This window comes from Agelaius phoeniceus, chromosome 7 (assembly GCF_051311805.1).
Source record: "Agelaius phoeniceus isolate bAgePho1 chromosome 7, bAgePho1.hap1, whole genome shotgun sequence".
NCBI lineage: Eukaryota > Metazoa > Chordata > Aves > Passeriformes > Icteridae > Agelaius > Agelaius phoeniceus.
Window position 1 is genome coordinate 21,570,563 of NC_135271.1, and position 24,232 is coordinate 21,594,794.

The 24,232-nt window shown below is 39.0% G+C and overlaps 1 long non-coding RNA gene across 1 annotated transcript in view; it reads right to left on the reverse strand.

The window, feature by feature from the left end:
- LOC143694496 (uncharacterized) overlaps positions 1-24,232 on the reverse strand; it is a 208,582-nt gene that overhangs the window by 141,331 nt on the left and 43,019 nt on the right. The window contains exon 2 of the long non-coding RNA XR_013182998.1: positions 18,982-19,092. This is a non-coding gene — a long non-coding RNA (uncharacterized LOC143694496). The remainder of the gene's footprint in view (positions 1-18,981; positions 19,093-24,232) is intronic.

Genomic DNA, 24,232 nt, shown 5'->3' on the forward strand with positions numbered 1-24,232 from the left:
TTAATAAAAACTTATTTTATAAGAACACCTCCCTCCCTGTGTACATGCACACTTTAATAGCAACAAGCAGATTTTGGAACTTGGTTCCACATTTGTTACCAGGGAAACCGCACAGACTTGGAGAGATTCACATGCAAATTATTTCCTAATCTGCCCTGTCATAAAAACACAATCTAGCTCTCAACCAGCAATTGCATTAAAATGCAAAGCCCAGGATTATCAGCGAGCTCAGTCTTAATTTTGACTCTGTTTGGTTCTTATACTCAGTGCTTATATCCCTGCCATGAAACTGCTGCTAAACCACTCTGATTTGGTGAAACATGTCTTCTACCTACACTGTGTAATGAAGACAGCAAGACCAAGATTTTTGAGCACAGAGAAGATTGTGTTGCCTTCTGAGTCAGCCTGGGCAGGGCATCCAGCCCCCGTGTCCCTGCACTGTATCACCAGCCCTGCTAGCACACCTTACTCAACTGGCATCTGAACCTGCTGCTGCAAAGGTCACTACTCTATTAGCCCTAACACCTGGGTTTGCTCCAATGAAAACACACACTGGCACAGTGCACAACACTGGGAGAAACAGAAACTAAAGTTGCACAAGCCCAACATCAGCAGTGCTATTTAGAACACTCCGCTGAAGGAGAACTGGCTTCACTCAGACTTGTGTGTGTTCAGGCATTCCCACACTGCCTCAAATTAGTTAATCCGTGTATTTCCAGCACCAGTGGAGCTGCACAGCCAGAGCCTGCAGCTGCTGGCAGAGGCCAGAAACACCTGGAAGTTTCTTGCAGCTCTGTTGGGTCCCAGCTGCAGCAGCCTTGACTCTGTCTCAAGCCCGAGCATGGCAATATTTGTGCCCTGCCAAAGGCAGCACAAGTACACACATCTTCAGGGAATGTGATACTTACATTAGAGAACAATAAAGGGAGCTTATTTCCTGTCACAAAAACATCACAGAAACCTGTCTGCTCCTCACTCCTTCCGCTGGCTTGAGAGAGGATGTGTTACCAGCCTCAGCTCCTGGGTAAGTGATAGCCCAGCTCTGCTGTGAGAGGAGCCCAGCAGAACCTGACAACGTGCATTTAAGCATTTGATTACATCACCCATTGGTCATTAAGGAAACCACAGTTGCATCTTCCTGTTACAGCCTATTTGATTAAGTTATATGATACATCCTCCAGCATTATTCATGCCCCTGTGCACCAGCAGCTAATTTCCTTTGCTGCATGTCATCCGGTTTTTATTAATGGCTCCTCCAAAATGAACTTCATGAGTTATATTTTTTTCCTTTTCACATACCTCAGTCTAGTTCTCACAGACATATTTTAATTAATTTACCTGAAGAACCTACCATTATTTAGGTATATTAATAAATTTTATTTCATACCTTCTCATAAGTAGTTTTAGTCTGGGTTTAACTGCTGGTTTTCCTTTTCTGGGGGGTTATTTGATTCAAAAGTACTTATTCTGATCAAATTAAGCTCTGAACCATAAATGACTGATGCAACTTTTACAACATGCTAATTGGCATAAGTATAACTCCTGATACTAGGACAGGAAAGATTAGCCAACAGTTTACAGCACTGACTAAATGTGAATTTTGTCTTTGTGATGTGCACAGGCTGTGGAAAATATATCCAGGGCAGTGCTTTCTCTGTAACCCTTGACAGTTTAAAAACATAAAACAAATACAAAGATGGAAAGCTGGTTATTTCCAATTAAATGAATCTGGTTATCATGTATTTAAATGCTCCTGAAAACATTCAAAAACTTGAAACTGCATCTTCTATAGCCAGAATTGCAGCATGGCACTAAAAAAAATGACTTTTCTTAATCCAATTCCTACTACAGATGTGCTGGAGCAAGGATCCCTCCCCAGGAGATGATGGATGCAGGAGCATGTTCATGGAAAAACCTGAATCCCACAGGTTGAATCATGCCTGATTAGCTCTTGAGAACCTGAGTGAGAGGGAGTTTTGCTCTGGAGGTGGCAGGATTATCTCATCCCTCTCTGCTTGCACTGTGTACTAACCCATCCACAAAGCCACTGAGGGGTTTACAAAAATACAGGAAAAACAATAGGTAACTTTTTCCATACTTGCCCAAATATATATGGTACTAAAAGTGCCTGCAAAGCTCATGTTCTATGTGCACATGAACATTTCTCCTAAACTTTGTCTCTCTTAAGTTTAGATTTGGAGCAGGCTCCCTCTACTAAACTCGATAATCTGATCTCCAGATTTCTTCTTTCCACAAAAACAGCAGAGATGAGCTGTCAGGAAACACAGAATATATGGTAAAAAATTCAAAAACTTCACAGCCAAGCTGATGAATGATGTGCATTATGGTAGAAGTGAAGAGAAAAACCAAGGGGAACTCAGGAGGTTCCTGAAAAGGAACTTAATAGAAGATAAAAAATGCTTTGAAGTGATTTAAGTATTTCAGGATTATTTAAACATCGTCCTGGATGTGAGCAAGGCTCAATTTAGTCTTCCTTCCATAAATATGCACTTGCCTTTCTAACAGAGATCTTCTTAATCCCTTTTCTATCCTGTTATTTTGGCTAATTCCAAGGGTATCAAATACACATACAAATTCTATTCCTATTTGCTAGTGAAGATATCTTTAACATGTGCTACAACAATAAGTGCCAGAGAGCAAAAAAAACCTTATCAAGTTTTTATTATTGATTATATATACTATTTTGTAATGAATTTCACTAAATCCTGCAATACTGTGCTGTTTAAGACTCACTACAGAGTTTGCAAAGTAATTTGTTTAACAACAATGAAGAATTACTCTGACAGAACTGTGAGGGAATTCAGCCCTCAGTGATGAACACAGCCTGAACTACGTCCTCTCATTAGAGTTGAATTAATTAGGCTTTATTTATTCATATGACATTAATGATCATATAGAGCCTATAATTGTCAAAGTTTCAAAATTCTTGGTGTACTCTGACAGGGGGAGGAGTTTAGTAGCCCTGTAAGAGATAATAACCCAAAGTTTGCATTCTCACTTTAAGATACCACTTTAATTTTTATTTTCATCCTGAACTTTTAAGACTCATAAAAGCTTCAGCCTCATTTTTCCCCCTACAGTCACAGAACATTTCAGTTTTGAAGTACAAAAAGCACATCCATAATTAAAGGCTTCCATAAGAATTATGCTGCATGATTCATTTTGTTCAAAACCAACAGCAGATATTATGAGGATACCATTTATTATATGATTACTATTGTTGAATTCTTGGTACCTAATCTTCATGCATTTTATATTCTACTTTTTATTTAGCTTATTTCTAAAGAAATACTGTTTGCATATTACAATGAAAAAGGAAGAAACAGGGGAGGAACAAGATGAATATTTTTTGGGAATGTGTGCTATTATTTTGATTTGTGAATACATGTTAACTTAAAAAGAAACAAAACTTCAGGTACATTAGTCTGTTGGGTATATATGCAGTAGACTTTATCCTAAAGAAGGAAATTAGAATAAAATATGAGAGTTAGATAAGCTTTCAGAAAGGCTTAATTTAGAAAATATAAGTGAATTATATTTGACACAACGTAAAATACCCTTGCAAGACATTTAATGTCAGCAAATTCCTGAGAGGAATATTAGTGTTAAATTCTTACGGTTTAAGCAAAACAGAGAAAAGCAAAACAGTTTTATGCATTTACATGTTAGCACAGAACACCTGAATATTTTCCTCATTTGCACTGAAAGAGATGCTTAAAACCTACAAAGCTCTGTTTGGCAGGGGAGCAGAACCAGTAGCAGTGGGATGTATTTCAGGAAGGGATCCATGGAAGAGTCTAGCAGGAAAAACAAGGAACCCACCAGGGCTCTTGTCTCAGTCCCAGCACTCAGGAATGCAAAGCACCAGCATCACCCCTCTTGTCACAGCATTACATTTCTGCCTTGGTCCCTGGAGGGGTGTGTGAAACAGTAAGCTGGCCAAGTGGTATAAACTTTTTAACAAACTCTCAAGTGTCAATCACATCAGACAACAATCAGTAAATCATATTTAATTACACACACAGGCACATGACAGCCCCCAGCAATAGAGAGGCTCCAAGGATGAGCAGGAGCTGATGCTCCCAATCATACAAAAGCCCTTTCTGCTTTGGCTTCCTCTGGATTTCTCGGTTTTTTGGGGTTTACTTGTTTTGTTTCATTCTCAGTTTGGCTGCATTTGGGGTGTGTTTTTTTAGTAATTGGAAGAAGTGAAATGCAGAATGGATGTTATCACCTGTACAGAATTCAAACACAAAGCAAAACTACTGACTCTTATAATAATCTGTCCTGAAATACCAACAAAAACATAAAAGATAACAACCTAAACCCCCTCCTTGTTCCTCTGGCAAGTGCTCCACACAAAAACAAGCAGGTGAATGGAACAACAAATTTAATTATTCCCATAAACCCTCTGGGCAATGTTACATATTCTCAGAGTTACCTATCACTACATTACCATTAATCAGCAAGGTTACACACACACAGAACTCTGATAACATTCCTTAATGGCTTTTCATAATGAAACAAACAATGTATGAAAGTAAGACAATGAAGCTGCTTTTTCACTGCTTTGTCCTGATTCAGAGGAAAAAGAAATTATATTGGAAGCATTTTTCAAGTAAAGACTTTATCAATTAACTCCTATCTAATAATTTAAATATTTCAATTAGCTTTACATTTTTCTTTGATTGGCTTACATTCAAAATTAAGACCATAAAAATATAAACTTTTTTCAAACAATAAGTAATGAATTTTCACTTAAAGCATCAAATACAATGCTGACTACTCAATAATTTGAAACCTGAAGAAAACATTAAAATTTATCTTTAGACAGATGAGGTTTTAGAGAATTGGAAGCTTTCTGAGAAAATGATTGCCAAAGTCCTAGCGAGCTTAGAGCAAAACAAAACACAGCATAAGGAGTGAACTGTAAAAGAGTATCTTGTCAGTTTTAGAGGAGAGGAGCAGGCAAGAAGCAGCAGGGCACAGAAGGTGCTGTGTGATAAGATTTATGCAGAAAGCTATGGGTTTGTTTCTCAAAGTAATGATGAAATTGAAAAGTCTCCACTCAAGGTAGTCTGAGAGAGTTCCTGTTAGAATAATTAATTCCGCACTGTGAGGATGGAATTGTTATTGATGTGTTGAGGCACCAGGAGACTTGGACAGGCACTCTTTAATTATTTATAATCTAAGCAAATAAATATAATTAAGCAATAGGTATCTTTATGAAATTCAAATTGAATCTCAGAGGTATAGAAGATCACCTTTGCTTACAAACCAATGACTTAGACAAACTTTCAAAGATCTACTACTGTTGTGTTGAAGCTAAAAAGTCTTCAGAAGTAGGAACTGGGAAATGCTGTGACAATGTTTTGATCAGCATAAAATCCCAACTTGGTCAAGAGAAAATCAGGCAAGTTCTGTGACAAAGATGACAGAGACATTAAAGGAGAGATATGAGAAAGTTAAAAATCTGGAGCTTGCATTGTATGTGTAAAATGCATGCAACTTCCTCCTCTCAAAGCTTTTGGGCATATTTTAGCACCAAGTGCAGAGATGACTTCACCCAGACTAAAGTGCTTTATGCAAATGTATTTATCACTGCAGAGAAGCAGAAATGGTTCCAAGCTGGAAAAGGATGGCTGTCCATACATCAGGAAAAGAAATAGCCTAGAGAGTGTACACAGAAACACATGCATGGCCAGGCAATTTCCATCTTTTTCCAGAATGAAAGATAAACTTTCACTATCCTGAGTCTGCTTCTGCAAAGGATGGAAGATAGACTTCAGGATTATTTTTTTTCCCATTTGTTTAGTGTTTTGGGCTTTTTTAATCTGTTCACATATGCATGCTCCTTTGAGTGTTCCAAGGGAATTTTTTTTTTTTTAATTTACAACTGAAATTCTTGCATTATATTCTGACTCCAGGACATGAAACTTTCTAAAAATGATCAAGCATTGTGAGGTCTAAGATGAGTTGCCAAAATATTGCAAATCTTGAAGGTTTTTTCATACGCAGTTAGCTAAACTGTTGAAGCAGAGTATAGTACAAAGTAAAGGAAGGTCCTTAACTCTAGATGCCAACAAAGAGCCCACCAAGATCAAAACAAAGCTCTCCTTCAGCTTCTGGAGAACTGGAGTCCAGATTCTATTGAGGCCATGGAAAGAGATTTGAAATACAACACATAAAAATACTTCCTCATCTTTCTTACCCTTTCTATTTTACTGTAAGCTGCCTTCCCCCTGACTTTTCAGGTATCATCATTGACAGAGGTATCAAAGAAAGGGCCTGTTTAGACAGTTTCAGTGGTGGTAATGTAAAAGGACATTACCTCTCAAGCCAATGCAATAGCAAAACAACTAAACACTGAAATATGCCTTTCCAAGCTGTTTTGGGATAAGCTGAAGAAAAATGAACAGTAGAAAGACCAAACTGGAGAGGGAATTATGGGGGGAAAAAACCTCACTCTTAAGAAATCAATCACATTAACAGCACTGGAGATAAACTAATTAATGGCATTCAGCCATTTAGTGGGAATCCTATCCAGTTCACTCATTCAGCAACAGGCCTCCCCATGGAGTTCCAGCTGCCTTCCTCATCCTTCCTCAGGGCACAGGGACTGATTTCCCTGTCCCCAGCCCCTCCTTTGCTCAGGGTAACTGGGAGAGGCCAGCCCTGCACAGCCAGGGATGGGGGGACAATGACAAACAATTTGTAACAATGACAACCACAGTGGGAGAGTGCCACAGATGCTAAAAAGAGTGATGAGAGTTTATAGAGAAATAAACTGAGATCTATAATGGTGTGAAGTGAGGCATCCCTGAGAAAATAAAGGAAAATGAAGTGATTTGAACACACTGCTGGGTTTGTGGATGCACGGATGTGAGCTGAAGGAGCTGCTGGAGAGATGCAGGTTCTTGTGGCACCTCTTGCTTGCTTACTAAAAGCATCACGTACACGTGGAGTCACTAATTGATGATGATATTTTCCTTGAGCAGCCCACCAACAGGGTAGAAAGAGCTTCCTACCTTTGGGGTAAGAGCACAGAGAAAATTCTTTCTACTGCAGACTCTTCAAGTTGTGATAGAACATACGAGTGTGTTTCAGGGGGGTTCTGCCAATCAATACTCTGTTTTAAAGTTTTGGCGGCCTAGTGGATGACATTTCATTTTCAAGTATTTCGGCCTCACCAGAAAGAAGGAAAACTTTACATTTCTCTCTTAGATACTGCATTTTTAGTTACAAAACCACTGTATTGCAATATTGATTTACAGGGCTGGATCTTCAAATCCAGCTCAGAACTAAAAATTAAGGGCCCTGTCCTGATCCTGTGGTTCCATGCTGTTTACTGCCACAGCACGGGGATGTGGTCTTAGCTCCCATCCACTGGAAGCCATGTGCAAGTGTGAAAGTAGCAAAATTCTTTTACCTCTATTACTTTTGAGGGCCATTTTGTGTGATAAAAAGGTTAAGCAATGGTTCTGAGCCATTATTGGGTCTTTTTCTTTGCTTACACAAGAGACAGTGTAAAAATGCATCATTGGTCTGTCCCTTCTGAGCTTCTTTTCCATTTCTATCTGCATTTCAGTGCTTTTCTGTATTATGTGCCTCATCTTGAGAGAGTTGCTGATCAAGTTTTTCAGAGTTTGGCAGATGCAGCGGCAACACCACACCCAGGCAAGCCCAGGATCCTCAGCAGAGCCCTCAGACTCAGCAGCCAAACAAGAGGAGCTGTCAGCTCTGTACCTCAGTGCCTCTGTGCCACTGTACCAGCAAAACCTTTTAAAAAGATTCTCTTTGATGTGTAACCAGGGAGAGCACAGGTCCCAAGTTCAGCTAAGCACGTTGTGAACATTAGCAGGTTTAGCTCCAGAAGGCAAACACAAGTGACAGCCTGTAAGTCAAGATATCATTTTGGAAGGGTTGCTGCAAGAAAAATACTGAGATGGAGAAAGAGGGGCTGTTGTGGATTTTTCAAGTGAATATTGGAGCACCACTACCCAAAACTTTGATTATAGTAGGAAAGGTGCTTTACAGTGCCACTTTGCCTGTCCCAGACACAAAGGAAAAATCAGAGAGAGAGGAGCATTTAATTTTCCTTAGTAACAATAAACAACATGGAACAGCATCTTCTACTCACAGAATGCAGCCTGCACTTTCAGTATGGAATAAAACCCTCCACACTCTTAGCACTCCACCTTCCTCAGCCTTGGTACAAAAAACCTCATATCCCACTCAGGAGGGTAACAGTGTCCTCCAGACCCAGCTCCCTGGAGAACATTGGTCAACCAGGGTGAGCAAATTGGTTTAAGCTGTGGTTGCCAATTAGGCCTAAATTAATCCTCTCCATGGATCAGCATCTTGCAAATAAATTAATGGGCACACTACCTGGGAGACAGTACAGTCTTTTTCTACCTCATTAAAGAATTCTTCCCTTAAGCAAGATATTAGTCATTCTGAAATTTGTGGGTCCTTCCCTTTCAAATTTTCAAAGTGAGTTTTGAACTCAGTCTGGGAAGGATTAATACATGGTTTGTAGTCCAACCAGGGCTTCTTAGGTCTGTGGAAAGAACAGCAGCACAGAGCAATCACTGTTACTTTTGATTTAAATGCCTCATTTACTCCTTCCACGTGAAATGTTATTAAATAAAATTATGCTTAACTAACAACTTTACACTAAAGGAATTCTCCTTTTGCTCAGAGATATACTGTTGTACACTGTCCCCAAAGCAAACATTTTCTACAACTGAATCTCTGTCAGTACAGTCCAAGTGTTAGGAAATACACAAAATGAAACAAAAACACAGTATCACAAAATTTTAAAAAGAGAACAATAGCAGTTTCCACTGTCTTACAAAACAACAAAAAAACGAGATCAGTATAAAGTTATTGCACATTAATTGTGGGTGAAGTAAAATCTGACATCTTATTCCTGGTTTTAATTGTTGGTAGAAATGTGTATTTTTAATATAGGGAGAATAAAGAACAACCATATTATGATTAAGGGTATATTGAAACAAGTGTATTGCAATGAACACTTCTGTGTTGTTCAAACCTGTATTTGTATATGTACATCAATGTACCACCTTACATAGCTCATGTTCTACAGAACCAACAGGATGTTTTTTACACACATTACACATACAAAGTAATCACTGCCATTACCCTAAAAGTGCCCTGGACATTGAGATCAAAATCAAGAGGAGCCACCTGCTCCTCCCTTGTCCTTCTTAGCTGATATTTCCTCAGTCCTTTAAGCAAGACACCTTTTTCCTTCAAGACACTTTCTTTTTTCCATTCACAGCTTGTCTTATGAGCCTGAAACACAGAAAAAGCCCCAAATTTTCTTCCCCTTTACAACAGCCTTTCCCATAACTGAGAACAACTACACTGCCTCCCCATGATTTTCTTCTCAAGATAATCCAAACTGCAGTTCTTTCAGTCACCACGTTCTGGGTTGTTCTTCCTCAATAAATCTAAATCCTTCTTGAAGGAAAATCATTGTATTTTTACATAGGATCACTTCATGCCTTTCCTGCACTGTTTATACAGCCTAATAAGGTATTTACCCTTCTCTCAGCAGTGTAACACTGCTGGCTCACACTCTGCTTGCAGAGGAGGAAGGGCAGTTCTGCTCCTGCACTGATGCTCAGGGTACTGGGTTTAGACACTGGAAGCTCTACACCAAGGCTTTCCCAGGGGTCTGGTTTTAAATTCAGCCTTTGACAGAAGAAAGAGCAATTTCTCACAAATAGAGAAGGAACAGAAGAGAGTACATGGGAAAGCCAGACTGATACAGAAGTTATCAGAGTTATCAGAGCCCTGATAACTCTTGGGTTTCCAGTCAGTTAATTTCTTTCCATCTCATCACAAACTGGAACAACTCCTTCATGGGACTGTGTGCACAAGTGATGGTGTTTTAGGAGAGCAGAATTCCCAAGTGACCACATCCTGCCTCAGAGTGTGCCTGAACATGGAACTGTAACAGGGGAGGCAAAACTACAAGTAAGTTCAACTTTTTTCAGTTTTGGGGGTGAAAAAGAAATCTGGTGGAAATTTTATTGGCATACAATTTTGTATTTATGCAAATACACATTTTCAGAAAGAGCACAGAAAGAAAAAGGTGCCCTCAAGGTGGTAGCAGTTGTCAGAGGGAATGATATGATTTATAGAAGCTCTCATAGCTGGGGCAGGTGGCACAAAGATATTTATAGCCATCTTCCCAGCAGAACAGGTGTGCTTTGTGAGTAAAGTTAATTTCACACAGTTTCATTAGGCAAATTTTCACAGATAAGGTCATGATTCATCAGATCACTTTTTCTATGATTATATGCATTTAAATCCTTTACTGAATCAGGCTGCTGCAGTCAAGCTCAAGTCTGCAGTCAATGGCAATTCTGTCATTGTCTTCAATGAGAAAAATTTCACATGATTTCTTCCAAGATCTATTCAAACCTTGTCTCAATACACAGGCACATCTGTTCAGACTCTGGTTCTGAAAGAATAAGCATTTTGCATTTTGACTCTGGCATTTTATTCATCATATGCAATGACTAAATTAAATGTTAGGTACAGGAGTAGATATTTCATCTTAAAACATTCCTATAGGATTTTGCCAACTTCTTAGTTATTTGAAAACAATGGAGAAACCATCTTTTTCCCTACATATTTCCACCTCCTCACTCATCAGAACAATCTTAAATCAGTCCTGACACTTGGTTAATCTCTGTGTGCAGAGAGCTGATATTATAAAGAACAGCTCAATATATGTCCCTTTGAAATTATTCTTACTTCTGACAGGCTGCAGAAAACTGGAAAACTTACACATTTAAGATACTGGACTAATCTATGTCACACAGAGATAAATGCAGGTATTTTACACAGAGGTAAAACTAGATCTGAGATACCACCACTACAAGGCTTTACCACCATGGCTGCATTACAAGAGAATTCACAACAGGACAAAGCTGAGCTGGCTGACACAAGGCTTCTCCATGTTTATTCCAACACTGGATCCCCCATTTCCAAACCCATGGGCTCTGTCAGAGTTGCTCACCCAGCCCTGATTTGTCAGGCAGCTTCTCATGGTGAGACTGCACCCACAGGCTCCTTGCCTTAGGATACGGAGCTGCACTGCTGCTCCCAGGGCCCTCCCTGGTGTTTATACACCTCTATTGCTCACCTTCTTTCAGACAGGCTGTGCTTCACATTTAACCCCTTAAAATATGGTATATAAAGCCTATTACAGAATTTCCTCCTTAGGAGTACAGATAAGAACAACCTATGAACATGATCATGCCAGCCTCAGTTTAATCAAGCCTGATGTGAGGCTCGTTCACCTCTTCTCAGACATATCCCTCACTCAGAACATTTTTTCTTTTTATTCCTTCAGGCAGATGAATCTTTGCCATTATTTAAAATTCCATCCTTTTTCTTCACCAGGAATAAGATAAATGGTTCAGCAAGCCAGCAAGTTGTGGAGAGATAATCAGCACTTAGGATTCTCAGATGTAGTGAAAGTGGGGGCTACACTCTGACATAAGTGCCACAACAAATGGCAGAGTTTTACAGCTCATTTACAGCTCCAACACAAACATGTTCCACCAACAGTCTGACATTTGACAAGAAATCAAGTGTACTGCATGGGATCCCAATCAAGTTTATGGTTACAAATTATCAAATACAAAAATTAGAGTTTCTTCAGTTGTTCAGTTGATACAGACTTCAATTATTTCTGTGGGAATACAGATTTTGCTAAACCAGTCTATCTCAAAAGGATTTAGGAATGAGTTAAATAATTTCCTTATCTAAAACAAAAGAGAAAAGTGATACAGTCACACAGCTAATGGAAGAGCCACAAAAAAATCTGCCTCCCTCTCTCTCCATATATATTATATATTCCAAGATTTGGATAGCTCAGAAACCTCCTAAAATACACTGTAGATTTTTTAACTCAATAATTCCCCAGACATACAGGTACCTTTGAGACTACTTCTGAGATACTGTCAGTTTTCCTGATAAATCAAACTTCTAAAGATGAGAGGTCAAGAATGGTTCACAAGATATATCTCTGCAATATATAAAACTTGGTCAGGGATACAGCTAAGGTGGGAAGAGTTTGAGTCATTTTTAAAGAAGTAAATGACTATCAAATGCATAAAACAAGCTAAAACCTAACCAATGGCTGCAGAAGTAATGTTCCCAGAGCTTTTGATCAGTATCATGTCTCCTTTATCCAAATGAAGGCATGAAAACAAATAGCCAAATTTTTTTAGTATTGCTCAGTTTTTTCATATTTATATAAAGCAAGAGTAACATAACTGATCAAACTATAAGCTTCTAAACTTCTTGTTTTATTGCAAATAGTATTTGACATACATGTGTTCTCACTAATATCTGAGTGCTTAATCACCTCTGCATGAGCAGTTTGGTGCTCTTGCATTGATGGCAGGTGTTTTTTACAAGGAACACACATTGCAGGTGGATACAGCACAAGATAATCAGAGTATTTTGTCTTTCCAGGCAAGGATAGCCCAAGTGTCTTTTCACCATGCAGCATGAATGGACAGAGAAATTTCATCCCAAGCCTTTAGCTATTGCCATCAAAAGGCAGTTTTTGCAAGTGAAAAATTGCTCTTGTCTACTGAAACCCTATTTCTCACTCACTCTGCAGATGAAGGTCAGAGCTGAGATGTGTCTTGCTGTGTAATGAAGACATAATAAAACTGTGAAGTCCCAAAAGAGGAGGAGGTGATTACAAGCACTGTAACGGATGCCCTGTTTACTCTGCAGACTGCATTCCACCATGCAAAGCCAGGCTCCGATGGGTGCCACTGCTCCCTGCAGCAGCTCCTTTGGACATCTCCTGGGGAATGACACATTCAAGTAGATTATATTTATCAACAACACGGTGCCAAGACCAGCTGCTGGCCTGAAAAAGCCCCTCACAGCGTTAAATACAAAACTCTTCTCTCTGTTACCATGAAAGGATTTGATGGAAACAACTTACAGTGCAAATCAGGCAAGGGCTTATAGACAGTCTATCTTTGTAGCTTGCTACAGGAGAAAAAGGACAGTACTCTCAGTGAAAATGGAATGTTAACAGAAAAAAAATAATCAGAAAGGCAGTAGTACCCATGTGAAACTGATGGGTTGGAGTACAGAGGAACAGAGCCTTGAGCAAAAGAAGGTCAAAAAAGAATTATTGAATTTCATCAAAGTTATAATAGGTTTAAACTACCAAAGTTGTATTGGAGTGGGATGCATTTTTCCAACCATTTGTATATTTATCTTCAGGTACAGGAAATGATGTACCTTTGTGCGTACATTAGAGTCAACATGGGAAAACTGGGTGCAGATTTGTAGAAATTTAGAAGTCTTCAGTTCCATAGAACAACCATGCACTCCAAGCCTTAGACACACCCCAGGCACAGCAGTTTTTAACACCCTCAAAGGGCGCTGAATGCCATTTCAGTATGAAAAAACCCCAAACAAATGGACTCAGATACTGCATATCAACAAGTCTGGGTTTTTTTCAAGTAGAGAAAACATCTGAAAAAAGGATAATTTCACAGCACAGCTTGAGTTTTTTCATCTCTCCTTACTGGTTTTGACTGCACACCACTCATGCTTTGACCTCTTCCCTGATTTGCCTGCTCTGTGGAGTGTTTATTTTATACAAACATGCAGGTAGTCAGTCAATTCTCAGAGCTGATTCTATTGACTGGAATTGCTTGGGCAGAGGGAAATTTCAGCAGTGAGCCATCCCTGAAGTAATTTTTTTGGTAGTGTTTTCATTGTATGCAGGCAGGTGCCTAATATTTGGATTCTGTTCCATCAGCAGGACACTACCACTAGAGTGTTAACATTTCATACACAACTTTGACTTTCAAATAGGAAATAAAGTGTGTTCACACAGTTTTATTCAACTTTGTGGTCTTGCTTAATCTCCTTGTCTCCTTGCCAAAAATTTAAAAACAAATAAAAAAATCTCCCCAAGCCACCAAAGGAAGAGGAAAGAGGACACACAATTACAAATATGAAGGATTTTTTGTACAAATCCTTTGGACAAAATAAAGGCTTGTCCACCCTGATGTGACTCCCTTGACCCACTGTGTGGGTATTCAACCCAGCAAGAGATTCCCACCAGCTGCCCCAGCCTATTCACAGGCTTGGGAGCTTTGTTTAGGGTTTGGCTTAAACAATAACGTGACCTCCTCCACTAAAAATCATCTTATGACAGACCCTGTCTTTCTCCCAGCTTCAGAAACCAAGTTCAATTCCCCACAGAGTCCCTGCTGTGATAGTGACAGGGAATTGCAGTGCTCCCTGCCAGCCCCTGGCTGTTTGCAGCAGTCAGGTGGAAGCCTTGGCAGCCACTCTGCCATTTCCCACTGGAATTTCTCTCAGGTTAATGTGCCACCTGACCTGGGGAGGTACTGACAGCTAATACATCTGTTTGTTTTGGTGAATATCCTTGTTGTGTATTTACACAAGCCCCTTGAGTCCATCTGACCTCCACCCTGTTTACTAGGAAGCGTGGCTCAGGTGCACAAACACCTCCGATGTCCTCAGACAACAACAAAAGGAATTACCTGAACCTCTCTGTAATGGCTTTCTAATTCCAGAGTCCTTCCTTACAGTTTGGTCATTCAGTGGTCCCACTCATGCCCTACCTGACTACCAGCTTTTGATTTAAGAACTTTTGACTAGAAGCTTGAGCACCCCTTGCAAGTTTTTAATCCTCTATTTCCTGTCTCCATTTGACCTGTCGTGATTTATGGCCTTTCTAGTTCTCATTTGGACAAGCTTTGTACTTTTTCAAGAAATATTTTAAGCCTTCCCCTATGATAGCCTCCTTACAGTCATGCTCCCAGGAGCTGGGGCCCTTTGATGGCTTTCCTGAGTTTGGTTTGCCTATTTTTTTTCCTTTCTATAAATGTGGTGGTTTACCTGTGCTTCTAATAAAACACTTGCCAAGACTGGAGAACATTCTGTAGGCCTCTTACTTTACACACCAATTATTTTACTAATTGGAAATATGTAATTTTAAATTATACTTTTTAAAATTTATATATATATATATATATTTCTGCTTCTTTATGTAAGTATTTGTCTACTGGATTTATTCAGCTGGCTACATAAAACAACTCAGTGCAGCATAAAACAATTCTAATTAGGAACACTTCTGTGGATGGGTGTGTAATTCACCTTGAAGCAGACCTTGTGTATAACTTAAGACAAAATTCAGAACAGCTTTTTTTTTTCCCTCTAAGGTCCTGACACTACAGTTCAGCCCAAAAAATTTATCTTTATAACTCATTTAGGTGAAACATTGACTGTACAAATCTGTACATAGCTGTGCTATGATCAAGTGTGCCCAATGCACAACTTTTGATTTCACTTCATACTCCCTGATCAGTGTGATGCTCCTGAACAAGAGCTTGCAGTCCACTCCCAGTTATTTTGACTTTTGGCAGAAATGCTGTGCAAGCAAGGCCTCCACAGAGCTTCTTGCTTTTCTCAGTACTTCTGCTGTTACACTTTTCATGCCGTGGCACTCTCCTGCTGCACATGGGATGCTGCTCTCATCCTTGCAGAGCTGGTGGCCTGGCAGCTCTGTACCCATTGATCACTGTGCCATTGATCACTCTGCTCCTGCCACAGCTGGGATGTGTTATCACAGCCAGCTGTCATCAGACAGCCAGCATTCCTTCTATCCAGCTTCCCAGGCTCCCAGCACTGGCACAGAGTCCTTGCTGGTTGTTCCCTTTGCCTGCTGCTCAGTGTCTCACCTGGCAGCTCACTGAGGGCCCTTCCCAGCAGGGCTGCTTTGCTCCTTCCTCCCTCTCTGCCTCTGGGCCCTTCCAGACTCACACTGCTGGCTACCCCCACCCTGAAGCATGTATCAGCAGAGCCCAGGTTTGGACCTCTCCATGCTGATTTCCTTGGTGTGTTTATCTAGGACATCTCAGCCAGGAAAACACATCTTAACCAACTGCCTTAGGCTGCAAGATGTGGCTGGGCGTGTGTATTCTAGTGCCATCTGTCAGAGGTGGGGCAGTCACCTTCTGTTCATTGGGCAGTTCTCTTTATCTCTTCCACAAGCCATCCTCCCTCCAGGAGATCTCTTCTGCTCATGGCCAGTGAGTGTCACTGCATGGCTGATCAAATTCCATCATCCACTGGGAGATGCTCTGCCCAGAAGAAGGAGCCAAGCATTCCTGCCTGGATAGAATCTGTGCTTTGGAACACCACAGCAGCCTTTTCCACTGGATTCCCAGAGGAAGATCAGGCCCAACTACACCACTACTGGACCTTCAGAGGAAAATTCCACCTTTCTACAGGATCACTGCTCCAGCAGAACCACACCTGTCACTGCAGGAGGGCTGAGCCACCATGGAATGGGACTGTTGCCACCACTGACCCATAGGGTGTCAGGTGCTATTCTGGCTCTGTCACTGTTGTTCTGCATTACTGAATTTTATTTTTATCTTTTTTTTTTTTTTCCCTAATAAAGAACTGTTATTCCTATTCCCATATCTTGGGCTGAGAGCCCCTTTAATTTCAAAATTATAAAAATTTGGAGGGAGGGGCTCCTGCCTTCCTTAGCAGACACCTGTCTTTTCAAACTGAGACACCAACACAGCAGAGATCCACCAGTTTTCCCTGCACTTCCCAGTAAGCTCTGTAGGGTCTGCTCCCATTACACTTGCCAGGGCTTATTCAAGATTAATCACTATGTCTCCCTTTTTCCAACAGCATGGCATTTCATACTCACGTTTTTCGTCGCATGCCATAACCCACAAGCTGAGTATCTTTTTATGATTATTTTATCATCTTAAAAACACTAAAAGAAATGACATGCACTACCTATAAGTGAATATCATTAGCATTTACTTTCAAGTATGCCACTGACAGAAAAAGTAGCATTCTCATCTCACTTTTTTTTTCTTTCAGACTCTTACTTCATACTTTGTAACTATTAGAACTTAAAACTAAAGTAAAAGCCTCTGCATGCTTGCTAGTACTTGAGCTACTTTCACCATCACTCTTCCTGAATTTTGTATTTCAATCATCATTATACAGGCTTTGTTGATTCAATATTGTCTTTTATGCACTATGTTCGTAAAGCCTTATTAAAGTTTAATGAAGACACAGAATCAGATAATATTTGCATGTAAAATAAAGCTGTAGTCTAAGCAATACAAAGTATCTATAATCATCAAAACAAATCACTCAGCACAAGAGACAATAGAAAGAGAATGGAAGCCAGGGAAAGAATTTATACAGAATCTCTTCCTAGAAATCAGCTACCAAAGGTTCACTAGACTGAGTAATTTAACACACAAAGCTTTGTTTACCAAGCAGAATTGCAATTTCTATAGTGTTTTTTTTAACCTTTAAAACCCCAAGTACCTGTAAAATCTCAAATACAGTAAGTAATTGTCCTAAATTTAAATTATTTTCAAGAACACAACTGCAGAATGAATCAGTGAAGGATAAACTGTGATGTATGTGGGCTCAGTGACAGATGAAAGAGCCCTTTACTGAAATGCTACCTGCAATATGGGATAACAGAAAGGAAAGAATCAGTTTCAATATACCTCAAAAAATTTATAAAGGTAATGAAAACCAAGATGAAGGTGCATATTCTTTGCTCTCGTACTATCTGCAAAAGATCTAAGCAATTTGAGACCTAATTTATTCTAAGATCAAAGTTGTCCTAGTTCAAGTCTCTCTGCTGGCAGAAATTATTTTACATTAGCAAATTATTTTACTGTTTTTGTAGTGATTCTCAGATGTGTTTTTATGTTCTCTGACTGCTGTAGGTGATTACTGAAGACCAGGGAAATATTTTGGCTCAGTCAAAGCTGGATCAGAAGTCTGCTTCACCTTAAACAGAGGTGAAACAGCACTGGTTGTTATTAACCATTATAAACACAAATGATGCTTCCAGCAGCTAAGGCAGGAGAAGACAACAGCCCCCAATGAACTGCCACTGAATTGAACCAACGCTGCAAAATCTTATCTATGAATATTTATTTGAATTTTAAAGCACATTTGCTTTCACTTCAATTTTGCATCCCTTCTGTGTTTGCTTTTGGCATGTTTTAGGAAATTAATTACTAGCAGAAATGCCTGCTGAAACTGTGGATTTTCAGCAAATACTACAAAATATTTACTGAAACTGCCCTATAAATTTACAGTTGTGGTTGTAGCCAGCAGAAATCTGATTTTGGAGGTTAATTTAGGCCTGTCAATGGAGAATAAAACAGCAGGTAACCCCATCTTGAAAATCCTTGTATTAAAATCAGCAAGAACCAATTCATGAGCCATAGTGACTTAATTGCATAGCTACAATAAACAATTTTGGATAATAAATACTTCTCATCATGTAAATAGTCCAGAATTGTACTGCAAGGGAAAAAAACCTTTGTGTCACTGCAGAAATTATGCACCAGGCTTGACAACAGCTCTGCTTAGGGAGCTGCCTCTCTAAAGCATTAGATCCTTCAGATCCCCATTTCTGCTGCAGCCATCAAATGTTCTGACCTGGCAACACCATTATTGTCAAAGCAGGGAGCAAATCCTGCAGGTCTTTAGGAGAGGGTCAGTTTTGCATTGAGTCAGCCTCAAACACTGCCAGCTCTAAAAAAACATTTTTCAGAAACCATAGCATCACCACCTTCTCCAATTAAAGAAAACCAGTTTGCACTGGAGTATCCATGAAATGAAAGAGAAGAAATAACCTTCAAAGACTCAGTCTTTGATCAACACAAGGCAGTATGAGAAGCAGGCACTTGCAACAGATCAAGAATGAGTAATTATATTAATCTCCTTGAAACTGGATGACTTTGGGAATGAGCAGATATTAAAAAAACAGCAGAGAGACTCGCTCCAGAAAAACATCCAGACTTGTAAGGAAATGACTGGAAAATAAAAACATCTTTGCCTTACCTATTTCTCCAGTAAAGGTGGTTAGAATTCTGAAATATTGAAGGACATTCAGCTGAGAAGTTCATCAAACAGAAAGGGTTTTGCCATATCTCTATGCAGGACCATGTAACACTGAAGAAAAACCATGAAGCAAATAATGAAACTTCTTGAGACTATATGTGAAATTATTTTTACATTTCAGGTTACAGCACTTCAGTTTTTGGCTTCCCTTGTCTAAAGCTATTTTATGACTCTAAATGAAAATTTATATTTTTATCAGGATGGTTACACAAGCAAGAAATTAAACTCTCTTCAACTTTGGCAAATAAGCCTCAGAGGAACTCTTCAAAATCTTAAGGATTTCTGTCTACCAGAAGATTTTGACAAATAACACTTCAAACAGAGTAACTGAAAAAGTAATAAAGATAGCTCCAAAAAAAACCCCAACCATCCTCCTGAATAATACCTCCACAATTTACAGGTAACATACAAAGAAAACTGTAAGAGTATAGGATTTTTTAACATCTCCTGTTCACCTCCCCCATCTAATTTCCCAACTCAAAGTAAACACTAACTGGATAAATATACACAATGCTTTAGTAAATAGTTTGGCTCAAGCAGTTGTGTTTTGCTTTCAGAACTCCTTCCAAGCTCCATTATGAAAATAATCCAAAAACCCCAGCACCACCATAAGAAAAATACATAAGATAAGAACCTGCAATTATTGAATAAACACCTGAAGGATTGTTCTCTAAGCATACATGACAACACTAGAAACTGCTGTGGACATTTACTTCAAGTTGAATGTACACTCAATTCTTTACAACTGCAAAAGAGATTTTGTTTACAAGATCCAAGATGTTAACAAAGATGGTAAAATCAGTCATGGAAAATAGTTATAAAGTCTAAGGTTTGGAAAAAACAGGACTAGGTCTTCAATTTTTGCAAAACAGTAAAACCAAGTTCAAATACAAACAACCCCCCACTCACTGAATATTTAAAGTGAAGATCCTCAAGTATTGACATATTTCTTAAAAATGGCTAACTTGTCACAACATTTCCTTTGAAACATATGGAAAACTGCACTTGCTTTTTTTTTCCTGCTAAAATTGAAGTGCCTGCTCCAGTAGGAGAGCACAAAGAATCACTGTGGAAAGCCCACACAGAAGGAGGGACTGTCTGGGCAAGACATGAAAAGATATGAAGTGTATTAATTACTCCCTGGAGCAAGCTTTGCCAGGAGGTGCAGTCACAAGGAAGATGGAGAAAAAATATAAAGAGGCTGAAATATATTTCAATTATTCCTTACTAACAGGAAAGTATCAACATGTCTTGAAATTGGTCAGGACATCAGAGCCTGGAGGATGCTCTGAGTGTAGGCCTGACTTTGCAAAGTTAGAGATACCAGTTATTAGTATCAAGCACCAACACCCATCCCTTAGGTGGGTGCACAATTTCCCTTCCAGAGTTTCTCTGGATCCATTTAATCCTCACCATCTCATAAAAAAACATCTTTGAGGACATGGGAGTAGGCCTGTAGCACACAGTAGTGTTTGGCCAAGAAGTTGTTTCCTCGAAGAGAGATAAATATAAATGTCTTTTTCATTAACAAGGAATGAAATCATTCTTAGATAGAAGTAATATTGTCAAAGAAAAAGGCAAAGCCAATTACTGCACCAATTAATATTCATTATGCTCAATGTTGTTTAAGAATTTCCATGAGATTCAGCTACAGAAATTCTTCAGCACAAAACAATCTCAAAACCAACAAACAACAACAAAAAAATGAACTAAAAAAAAAGCCAAAAAAAATCCCCATCCAGCCAATGAAAATTGCACAGATAAACATGGCTAGAAATAAAAAAGAAGTCTCTGAATATTTCTATTAACTTTAAAAAAAAAATACATTTCTGCAAACCAAACATATAGATGAAAAATTGCTACAAATAAAAAAGCTAATTATTGCTAACCACAATAATCCGAAAATTCTTAGTCTGCACTCTGATATATGCATGTGCAAATATTTATAAACTAAAAAAATCCCACAGTAAATGTGGAAAAAATGTGGTAGGATATTGGGTGAGGCACATATTTCCTTTAGAATATATTTCCATGCAGACAGACCTAATGATTGAAGCTTCAGCTATGCAAGATGTAGGAAAAAACTGCTGAAAATAAAACAGAATTTTCCAATTTTTTGTTCCATTTTTAATACTTAATAATCAAACATAGGTCACAGGTACCTTCCCAAATCTACTTTAATTTCCCTGAGCATAGTCAGATACAATCTCAGAGGACACATAAAACTGAGAAAAGGGAAACTGAGTGTATTCTGAAACAGAAAACTCTCTATGTCAGCAAATGCCAGGGTAAAGTTATAGTACCATGACCATGCAAGATTAATAGAAAGAAATCCAACACTGAGATTAAAACACTCTACCTTAGCAAACAAAAATGACTTCTACTTCATGCTTACAATTTTTTTTTTTCACTTTTTTCCCCTTTTCAAACACCCACAAAATCAAAAACCATAGGTGAAGATAATCCATTACCATTGGAGAGCAGCACAGCTTTAGCACACAAAACCCCCTTCAGTTTTCAGTGTTTTGTTTGGTTTGTTTTGGGGGATTTAGTTATTTGTTTAAAAAAATAAAACATAAAAAGCAAAGCTTTCCAACTGGACTCACACCTGCATAGGAAGTACTTCCTACACCACTTGTGTCTGGTTTGTCATACACAGATATTACAATAAAATGGTTTCTAGTAATACCTCCCTCTTCATCAAAACTATACACAATTATCAAACCTCATAAGTCTCCCAAGTTCTGCTGCTTCTCCTCATAGACTTTCTAAAGAATATTATTTTAAAATATAACAAAATTCTGACATTGTAGAATTTACTCCTGCCTCTTAGCTGATAATCCCCGTCATTCCAACAGCACTGCAAACCAAATAACCCTAACAGGGAGCAATGCACTGCACCTGCTGAAGCTCTTAATGTGAATAATAGTGCTCTTTTTTGTGATATTATTCATCACAATCAGAGCACACCTTTATCCCTATGGTTAGAAATAGAGATGCACAAAAAAATTATATCAGAGACAAGTGTATCAATTTACAGATTCCACCTGTCAGATTACGCCTCTGTTGTGAATACAAAAGAAAATTACTAATAAGGAAATTAAAATATCCCACTAGAAGACAGAAATTATGGAAAATTCTGGGTTTTTTCAACTGGAAAAGGAAGATCCTCACATTGTCTGACCATGTGTTCACCACAGCTGCCTAAGCCACATCAATATCAGAATGAGACACTCCTGCAAAGCTGATACAAGATACATGAATTACAGCACACTTATTTTCTCCTCACAGTTTAGGCTGGCTGCTGAAGTGCTGTTTGTGCATAGAATAAGCTACTGGTGCTCTAAATTAAACTGCAGGTTGTCCCCCTCTACTGACTGACTGCATACAGGACCTAGAGACTCTAAGGCTCCCTGCTATTCCATTTTTTTCTTGGCCACAGCACAGGCAAAGTGTTCATCTACTAAAGAAAAGTCTTTCCAATGATTCATTTTCTTTAATAGAACAAATACATAAAAATAATAATAAAAAAGGGCAACAAAATAAAACATGACAAAGGTGATGCAATTATCACCTTGGGAGTAGGAGGAGGAAGAAGCCAGACACAACAGATGTGAGCTGCATCAGTTAGTGTCTAGCTGCCAGCCTCCTGGATACTGAAATGGTGAAAGAAGCCTAACAGAAAATGACTGGAAAGGTAATGGAAAGCAGACACGAACCTTTGATTGATGGTTAGCTACAGCACTAAACTTAGACTTCAGAAAGGATGAAGAATATTTAATTCTTCATTAAAATGGTGCTGAAAGAATGGTGTCAAACTCAATTCACAGTTAGTATTTTAGCTAATTACAGTCACACATTTAAAATTACTACAACTGTGGGGGAAAAATTGAAATTAAATTTGTGTAGGGAAGCATAGCAGTTAAACAGTGATTATCAAGGAAAATGATGTGGCTTCTGGGAAGACCTGAAAGCACTGATCCCAAAAATCTTGCCATTCATGGGTAAGAGACTATGCACATTTTATAGTTCTGTGGAGTGTTACTTTGCCTTCAGTGAGGGGAGAGGAACTCCAGAGCAAAGCCCACACAGGAGATTAGTGAGAGTGAAGGCCACAGCAGCTCGAGCCTGCTCTGCAGCAGACTGTGCTTTTATGCAAAACTATTCAGAGTGACTCTTACAACCTCTGCTGAGACAAGTGCCATCTCCTTTCCCTGTTCTGCTGGCAGTGGCTGTGTCTGCACAGGCAGGCACAGGAGGAGCAGAGCTGCAGAAAGACACTCGGTGCTGAGGACTCAATTCTGACATGACATGCATTTTTTAAGATTTAAGTTCTCTACTTCATACATCTCACTGAGGTCAGATGCACAAGACAGACTCATGGAACAGTTTTCCTAATTTGAGCTTATTTGCATTTAAGTCCAGGTCAGAAGTGAGTCTGCCAGCTGCCACCTCTCACTGTGCTTCAGCTCACCCTACATCTTTACAGGATGTAAAGAGTGCATGGGTACCAAGTTAAACTCAAACATTCAGTCCAGGGGGTATCTGATGAGCCCCAAACACCAACAGCTAATCAGGACAGGACTATAAGTGCTATAAAAAAATGATGGAATCAAGACAAACTGCAGAAGAAGAACTGAACTGCAACAGGCAGTGTTTCTGGATGAAAAGCTGTTCCTGCAGATCTCATCCACTCTGATGTTTGAAGCAACGTTATGCAACATGCAAGAAAGACACAGCCTGTGGCAAACAATGTCAACATGATTAGCAGTTTTTAAAAAAAAAATAAAAATGAAACTTTTTTTAGTTAATGATTTCTGGAGTAGAAAACAGGCATTTTTTCAGCTGCACTGTTTAATTGCAGAATCAACTCAATGGCAAAGGTTTTCAAGGGAAAATATAATTAGAACTGATTCAAAAGGCAAATAACTTCTGTTTCACTCCCACCAAGTAGGCAATGGTTTTAAAGCTATATTTAGGCTTTAATAAAGCCACTTCCCAATCTGAATTTTATAGTGAAAAAAACCACCAGTGTTTAAGTTAGGAAATAATGTGTTCTTGATCACAAGCTGGAAATCTGACTGACTCTAACAAGCTCCTGCTAAATGACATTCAATTGTCTTTTCACAGTGGACAGTCCCATCCTTCAAGTTCTTTCCTGACTTCTGTCTTTTCCAAATCTCTAATAAAT